Source organism: Cornus florida, unplaced genomic scaffold, assembly GCF_030987335.1.
Source record: "Cornus florida cultivar Cherokee Brave unplaced genomic scaffold, ASM3098733v1 CherokeeBrave_3.0.0_Hap2_Chr07, whole genome shotgun sequence".
Classification (NCBI taxonomy): Eukaryota; Viridiplantae; Streptophyta; class Magnoliopsida; order Cornales; family Cornaceae; genus Cornus; species Cornus florida.
The window spans coordinates 76,874,723-76,883,953 of NW_026775577.1; the positions used below are offsets into that span (position 1 = coordinate 76,874,723).

The following is a 9,231-nucleotide window of genomic DNA, read 5'->3' on the forward strand; positions in this document are numbered from 1 at the left end:
CTATTAATTCATTAAAACACTAATTGAGTTGGCTCAATTGCTGAAAATCATGTAATCAAAGCATATAAATTATTAAATTCCCAAAGTATAAACAATCAAATCATAATACTTGGATCGAGTCACATCAATACCCTAAGAGAGGAATTAGCTACTCATGACGACGCAAGATATCATCTATGTTGTTGCGGTCTTTATCGCCATGGACTGCCAAAACTCCTTTTGGATCTTCTTCTTCAAAACCCTAAAAGCCGCCATGAGAGAGAGGGATAAGGTGGTGGGATTGATGGATCCAAAACTAAAACTATTTTCCTTGTAGCCTTTCCTCTTATTTTATAGGACAAATTAAGTCCTAATCCCCTTTGGATTCGCTTTACAGCTCTTGGGAACCATTGGGCCTTTAAAGAAATAAAGAGAGGTGAAAATATAAAATTCCCTCATGTATTTTTAACCTCTAGGACACCATAGCTCGAGCTTAACCTATCAACGACTTATTCTAACGTTGTAACACAATTTTAATACATTTAGAGAGTGAATATCGAGATGACAATTGGAGACAAAAACATCGGGCTTCGAGTCTTCGTTCTAGAGCCACTAAGTTTGCTCAATTTGGAGTTTCGAGTTAAATGTTATGTCCAAAATATTAAAGCAAGTCCAGAGTTTTCAGCAATGCTCGAGTCCTGAGTGGTTGTGCTCGAGCTTTTTAAGTTAGGCTTGAGCTTTGAAGCTTGGGCTCAAGCTCTAGGAGCAAAATTTTTCTGAAACACCTTTTTATTGATGGTGCTCAATTCTTCCTTCATGGTGCTAGATCCCAAGGTGTTGGGCTCGAGCTTTGGAGCTTTGGATTTGAGCTCTAGGTGTTAGTGCTCAATCCCTAAGGCTTGGCACGAGGTCCAGGGAGCTTGGATCAACTTGTCAATTCCGACGCATCATGTGCTCAAGCTTTTAGGCAAAGGCTAAAGCACCTTGTGTTTAGGCTCGAGCTCTAGGGTTCAAAGTTTGAGCTTTCTTGCCTTGGTGGAATTTCTTGTTTTTATCTGTTGTGCTTGAGCCATAGAACTGAGGCTGAAGCTTCTGAACTTGAACTCTTCCAAAATTCACCATTTTGACTCCTGGCTTGCTTGGGATGATCGGTAACGACGCGTGAACTTCATTATCATTCTTTTCATTATAAAAGCCTAGTTTTAACTGCTGCTTTGGGAAAACACCTAAAAACATGAAATAAATATAAATTAGTATAAAACATGATAGATGTATCACTTTAGGTCTTAACATATGCGTATTTAGGGGCTTGAATATGCAATATTCAGCGTTCATCACACCCCTAAACTTACATATTGTTAGTCCCTTAGCAATACAGAACTAAAAAGCTACTTTCGTGGGAATTACGGTTGCATTCAGTTTAAGCAATAAGCCTTTAAATCCCTAGGTTACCCCTAGTGGACAAGTTGTAGTCTTATGAGGGTTTCCAGTGAAGATACCCACAAACTTCTCAAATCAGTACCTTAATTGCACAGTAAGCTCATTCAAACCTATTTTCATATCATGATGTCCTAGCAATACATCAATCAATCAATTACAACAAGTATAAAGAACTATATGAAACATGAAAAATTTTAAATTCTCAATTTCATATCAGCAGCCATGGTCCCCATATGTCAGTTTAATCACAAATTCAACAATCTTAATCCCCAAAAGCCTTTTTAAAGTGAACTTACAATTTTGAACATGTGGCTTACTATCCACACTCATATCTATTCCTTGTTATCCCACAATTCACAAGTAAACTTTTCAAATTCTGATCCCTAAGGTACTTTTCCTAATTTTCTACAAGTATGCATTTATTTCATTTATCACTCATTTTTTTAACTCTTTTCTTGAATCTTTTCTCTCTTTTTTTCAAGAGGGTGTTATGTAATGCTCAGGTCTGTTAAGCTTTCTATATCACTTATGTAATGAGTTTTCTGCCAATGACTTTCAAACCAGATGGCTTTAGGGCATTAAGTGTCAAGACACCTCTAAGGACCTAATTGCTTAAGTAATAGAGGCTACCTAAACCACTTATGTAACAAGCTTTTAGCCAATAACTCCCAAACCAATTGGTTTTAGGGCACTAAGTGTTGAAGCACCCCTAAGGACTTAATTGTTTAAGTAATCTAGGTATAGACCCAAACTTAACCCTTTATTTATTTCTTTTGCATACATTCCATTTTCTTTCAATTTCTTTTAATACATTGGTTCTCAAAATCATCAAATTCACCTGCTCATCTCAGTTTAACACAAATCAGAATAAGATTTCAAGTTTAGACCCCACAGAATGCATGTAAGTGTGCGCATGCGCAAAGTGAAGTATTTTAGGAATTAAAATCATCAAACAGTAATCATCCTGACAAAATGGACCAAAGGCCACCAACTGATATAAATTTTTTTAAAAAATCCCTATTTAACATGAATTCGGCATACAAGCCATTTTTAACCAATATCAGGCTACATATGGACATGACAACAATCAACAAACTCAAAATCATGCTTAAAATAATTAAAATGCATACTCTTGTGCATATTCTATAAACATAAAAATTTTAAAGGGTACTACCTTACTGTAGACACTAAAATTTAGTGGGCTTTGGTTTTAACGAATGGACCCATTAAATAAATACTAAGTCTCGAACTTGAAATGACCGAGGTCGAACTCTCTTATTGAACGCTTTAGAAAGTCGAGCTTGATAACACTCTAGCTGTTGTTGAGCTTTTAATCTCTTTCCATCCAATGTTTCCAGTTCTTGAAGACATAAGATGGCATTTTCTTCACTTGTAAGACCTTCTTGTATGGCTATCCTTAATGAAGGGATTTGTTGTTCCAATGGAAGAACTGTTTCTACGCCATAGACTAGAGAATATGGAGTTGCTTGAGTAGGTGTCCGATGCGTAGTGCGGTATGCCCATAATGCTTCTTCCATTCGCTCATGCCAATCTGGCTTTGTTTGGTTGACTACTTTCTTCAATAGCTCACATAGAGTCTTATTGAATGCTTCTGCGATACCATTTGCAGGGGCATTGTACATGGAGGATTTACGTTGTTTGAATCCAAATTTCTCACAAAGGTCAGTTACCCAACTGTTTTTAAAATTCGTCCCGTTATCAGTGATGATGTATCGAGGGACACCATATCGATAAATAATGTTGGAATTGATGAAGTCAACCACTGTTTCCTTTTTCACATGTTTATAGGGTGCAGCTTCCGGCCATTTTGAAAAATAATCAGTTGCAGCCAAGATATACAAGTGGCCTTTTGAAGACTTTTCTAAAGGACCAACTACATCTAATCCCCATGCATCGAACGGCCATGACATCACAGTAGTGTGTAATGGTTCCGGTGGTTAGTGTATGAAGTTGGCATAGAATTGACAGGATTGACACCTTTTTGCATACTCCAAGCAATCTTTGACCATGGTGGGCCAATAATAACCCATTCTTTTGACGCGAAAGTGCAGCTTTGGACCAGATTGATGAGCTCCACAAATCCCAAAATGTGCCTCCTTCATTGCATGCGTTGCTTCATCATTTCCAAGGCAGCGAAGGAAAAGGCCCTCATAGGAACGCCTATACAATGTATCGTTGTAATAGATGAAACGAGGTGCTCGCCTTCGTATTTCAGTCTTATGGCGTAGGTCTTCGGGAAGCTTTCCATGTTCCAGATAATCAATGATAGGAATTCTCCAGTCTTCTTCCTCTTGTGTCCAACAAGAAACCACATTACTTTCTTCAAATTTATCCTCCAAGACTTGTGGCAAGACCCATCTTTGACATACAGGAACATCAACCAGGTCTTCATCAGTTAACGCCAGTGTTGTAGCCAAATTTGCCAAAGCATCAGCTATCCGATTTTCTTTTCTTGGAATGTGCTCTAGTATGACGCTATCAAACCGTTCTAACAAATGAGAGGCGTAACAATGGTACGGTACTAGATCATCTTTCTTAACCTCATATTCTTTAAGAAGTTGGTTGATCACCAACTTAGAGTCTCCATATATTTCGAGGTCCGTGATGTTCATCTCATCCGCCATTTGAAGGCCGATAATCAAGGCTTGATACTCAGCTACATTATTTGAACAAATTTTCAGCAAGTGCAAAAGAGTGACCCGAGCCATGGCCTATAAAATAATTGAAAACTTGCAAGGGAAGTCAGTGCCAGAATAGAGAATTTAAAGCACAAAATAGAATCATGTATGTCAAGTAAAATAGACAAAACAGATAAATGACATGAATCTATGGAAGTGATAGGATGTGAATATGCTATGCAGTATAAGTGTAAAATGCATCCAATGTGAAAAATTATAGGCATTGGGCATGAATAAGATAGCATGGGCACAAGATAAGATGCATGGAATGTGTGTATGAAATCTGTGAAGTTCGATTGATCATAAAAATTGTGAGATCGATCTCTCATGATCGATCTGAGAAATTAAGTAACTAAGTTCGATCGATCTCACTCGATCGATCTGAGAAATATGTTCGATCGATCAAACTCTGCGAAGAACGTGGACAGTCACAGATCTGTGACGTGGATGACACGGGGCCTTCACAAACTAGGTCGTGGGCCCATCAACACAACATAGCATCAATCTATTCACCTAACGAGGCCCATACTCCCAAAGTACAATAAAAAATACAAAATCTAACAAAAAATATATATACACATATATACATAAAAGCTTCAAACTTCATCAATGGTGATTTTCAACATTAAAAGAGCATAGATCTAACATTTAAAGCATGACTACATCAAATCTAAGCTTGAAAGCATGAAAGGGATTCGGATCTTACCAAAAATGAGAGAAAATGGGTGAGGTGTGAAGAAGTGATGAAGATCCGAGATCCAAGAGGAGAGAGAGTGATTCGGCATGAGGTGAAGCTCGCCGAAGGTCTCACCGGAGATGGAGAAGGTTGGGTGCAGCGGCGACGAGGGATAGGGTTTGGAAGAGGGTTAGATCGATGTTTAAAATCGATCTTGAAACCCTCAGTTTCAATTTTTAAAAACTTTCCCGAACCAGTTCAATCGAGCGAACTGAAATTTTTTGTTTTTTTTAAAATTAAAAATTAAAAATTAAAAATGAAAATAAAAGTTTTTTCTTGGATTTGTAAAATAAAATAAAATCTTTTTGAGATTTTTGGAAAATAAAATAAAATAAAATAAAATAGAAATATTTTTGGATTTTTAAAATTAAAAAGTCAAACAAAGTCAAAGATGGTGCGATGAAGAACAGAGATCGATCGAAACAAAATGTTCGATCGATCTGACAGAGAGCTAAAAATATGCAGGTTTTTGGGTTAAAAAATTTGTCTAAGTGTTGGAACTCAAGATCAATCAAACTTGAGGTTTGGATTAAGGACTTATGATTGATCTGAGAATAAGTTTGAACGATGGGACAGAGAGGTAATTTGGATGCAGGTCGAAAATTTTCTAAGTGTTGGATGCAGATCGAAGTTCGATCGATCGAACTCTCATTTGAGAGAGATCGAACTTATGCAAAATGCTCAATCACAACATAAAAGTGCATGCAATCCTAATCACAGTTCCTAGCAATGCATATGAACCAAAAACAAGTATCTAGACTTCGCAAGGAATGAAATTAAAGATAAAAATGAGGGAGGAATAGGGTTTTGACACCCTATGAAATGTCGTGCTAGTCTTTAACGTCTCTAGCAAGATGTTGGGCTCTTTTAGCCTGGATTAAACATCTTGTAGTGCATCCCCTCCTCAATGGGGTGATAAGTGCTTTGAACTCCACCCAACAAATAGTTCTTTAAGGAACTTGTTGGATTAGGTTCAAAATATGTTTTCGGTCCTTGGTCAATGCAATCTTTGGGCTTCCACGCCCTTTCAAAACAGGATTTTGAAACAACTTTCTTTAGTTTCAAGGTTGGAGATGGACTTTTTGAAACCTTGGTCTCGCACAAAAAATCAATTCCTTCACTTTTAAGGTCATGACATTTCTCTACAACATTAAGCTCTTCATGCTTGTCAAATGAATTGGGGGTTGGATTAAAAATATTCAACTTTACCATCATGTGGCCAAAAGAGATCTTCATTATCCCAGTCCTACAATTGATGTTGGCATTCGCGGTTGTTAAGAAAGGACGTCCAAGGATAACATGAATTTGGCTCTTAGGATTTGGGACCGGTTCCGTATCAATGACAACAAAATCAACGAGAAAGAAGAATTTATCAATTTTAATCAATACATCCTCGATGATACCCCTAGGCTTTTTGATTGATAGGTCAGCAAGTTAAAAAACTACCGATGTTGGTTTTAAGTCTCCTAAGCCTAATTTGGCATAAACCGCGTATGGAAGAAGGTTAACACTTGCTCCTAGGTTAAGGAGAGCCCGATTAATGATATGATAACCAACGATGCATGAAGTGGTAGGTGAACCAGGGTCCTTAAACTTCGGGAGAATGTTATGCTGCAAAATTGAGCTCACTTGCTCGGTTAAGACCACTTTTCTAGGTGCTTGGCTTTTGTTCTTCCGATTTTGAGTGCACAAGTCTTTCAAGAATTTGGCATAAGCCAGAATTTGCTTGATTGTATCCAAAAGTAGAAGATTGACTTTCACTTGCCTAAACACGTCCATGATTTCATTGATTTTGGCCTTTTGCTTATCAATTGAAATGGATCCTTTTAAGACATCCGGAAATAGAGCTTTTGGCTCCAAAACCTTTTCAGAATTTTTCTTTGAAGTCTCTTCAACACAAGAAGTTTTCAAATCATTTTGCACATTTTTCTTTTCAAAATCACTTTTCAACACAGTCTCATTTATATGGTTATGCACATACAATGAAGGAGGAATATGATATGAAACGGGACGGGTGTCAACTTGTGATTGCACCGATTCACTCTCTTCATTGGACATACCCACTTGGTTGTCCACAATCTTTCCACTTCTCACGGTAGTCACCGCATTGACATGCTCTATTGTGTGACCTTCCGATAAGGAATGAGTCTCCACAACACATTGTTGCTTTTGTGGCGCATTCAAAGGCATTTTTCCCTTCTCTCTTGTATTCAAAGTACTCGCTATTTACCCTACTTAGGTTTCTAGCTTAGCAATGGATTGAGAGTGAGAATGAAACAATTGTGTGTTTGCCTCCAAAGTGCCCAAAGCGGTCAAAACGTTTTCTTCAAAAGCAGGACTTCTAACATTTCCTTGGGAATACGATAGTTGATTGGGAAAATGAGAATTTAAAAATTGGTTTCCTTGTGATCGATATAATGATCTAAAACCTTAGGAACCTTGGCTTTGTAGTGGAGGTAGAATGTACTTTCCTTGAAAATCGCCTTAGGAAGGGTTTGAGCCCTCCCCTTAGTTTTTCCAAGAGAAATTCGGGTGATTCCTTCAACTAGGATTGTAATGATTTCCATAAGGATTGTTCCCTTGATTAGCAAAAACGACATTTGCTTGTTCATTATGCTCACTTTGCACATGTCCATAGGGACAATTGGAAGTAGAATGTAAAACACTTGAATAAGTCATACATGTCTCATTAGATGCATGATGAGAATGGTTAGGGAAGGAAGATACTTGATTCGCCGAGTTTTGGTTGATCAAAAATTGATCAAACCTTTGAGATGATGATTTCATCTCGGCGGCAATTTCATTGGAGTGGTCGACTTGATGTAAGCCAAAACTCTTCCTACCACTAGAATTTCTACCATTCTTTGAAGATAAAGTACAATGCAAAGAATTTTCACTCATGCTCTCATAAAGACGCCACACATCATCCTCATGCCTATCAATGTAAGAGCCACCCATGGAAGCATCAACCATGCCTTTGTAATTGTCCGATAAGCTCTCAAAGAAATATTGAACTAATTGCCATTTGGGCATGTCATGATGTGGACACTTCCTAAGCAATTCATTAAAGCATTCCCATGCCTCATGAAATATTTCTCCATCCCTATGTGAAAATTCTCGAATTGAGGTTCTCATGGCATTTTCCTTATAAATCGGATAGTACTTCTTCAAGAACTCTTGTTGCATTTCCGCCCAAGAAGTTATTGAAAAAGGCCTAAGATTGTTAAACTAATATTGTGCCTTGTCTTTAAGGGTGAATGGAAAAAGTTTAAGCCTTAAGACCTCTTCCGGCATGTCCATGTATTTTACGGTGGAACATACTTCAAGAAACTCATCTAAATGCTTATAAGGTTCTTCACTTGGAAGTCCATGATAATTAGGAAGCATTTGAATGGTTTGTGGCTTGATTTCATAGTGATGTGCTCTAAATGGTGGCAATTGAATGCATGTGGGTGCATTATATTCATTAGGCACATAGTGATCTCGTAAAGCAAGGGGAGAATTAGCAATTGGAGGTGCAACATGGGCACCTTGGTTACCTTGAATGATTGGAGGTGGTGGAGTATAGATTGGCCTTGGCATTCCCAATGGAACTTGGCCATGTTGTTATGGTGGATGAACATATGGCCTTGGCATGCCTAATGGAACTTACATGTTATCATAATGCACATTGGGGTGGAGGATGCCTTGTTGGTCTATGTGACCAAGGTCCTCCACATGGTCCTCATTGTATCCTTCCATTGATGAAATGGATTGACTAAAACTACCTCTTCCCCTAGGGTTTCGAACAATGGATTCAAGATGAAAATTTAAAGGAACAAGAGTGGGTCTCAATGATCTATGACCATGCATGCACAATGCAACACAACAAACAATAACAACAAACACTTCACCTTCACAACAAATCAATAATCAAAAAACTTCCTCCACATTCAATGTTCTCATGCTCCCATGCTTAAACAAAATGCAAGAAAAGTAAATTGCCTCTATACGGGCTCACGATTTATCTAAGAATTGAATTACAAGCCTCCACGCGGGCCGATGATTTAACTAAGGGATGAGTAAAGAAAAGCTCATAAAGGTCCTTTAGCACTTCAACTCCAAATTTATAGCTTAGCTTAGCAATTTTTAAATTTTTAGCATTTATCCTTGCTTGCTTAGCTCCTTTGCTTGCTTCCTAGCTCAATGCTCCTTGTCAATCAAGAACAAACACAATAAGTAACAAAAATTGAAAACAAAGTAAAAACATGATCAAAAGAGTACTAATTCCTAATTGATTCCACAAATACGACGTAGCCAATCAATCAATCCCCGGCAATGGCGCCAAAAACTATGGTGTCTTCTCGGGCAGTGCACAAAACAATGCATAAAACTTTG

General features: G+C 37.8%; 1 pseudogene; it reads left to right on the plus strand.

The window, feature by feature from the left end:
* Window positions 1-7,885: 7,885 nt before the first annotated feature.
* On the plus strand, window positions 7,886-7,984 carry LOC132267818 (small nucleolar RNA R71; annotated as a pseudogene).
* Window positions 7,985-9,231: the final 1,247 nt, after the last annotated feature.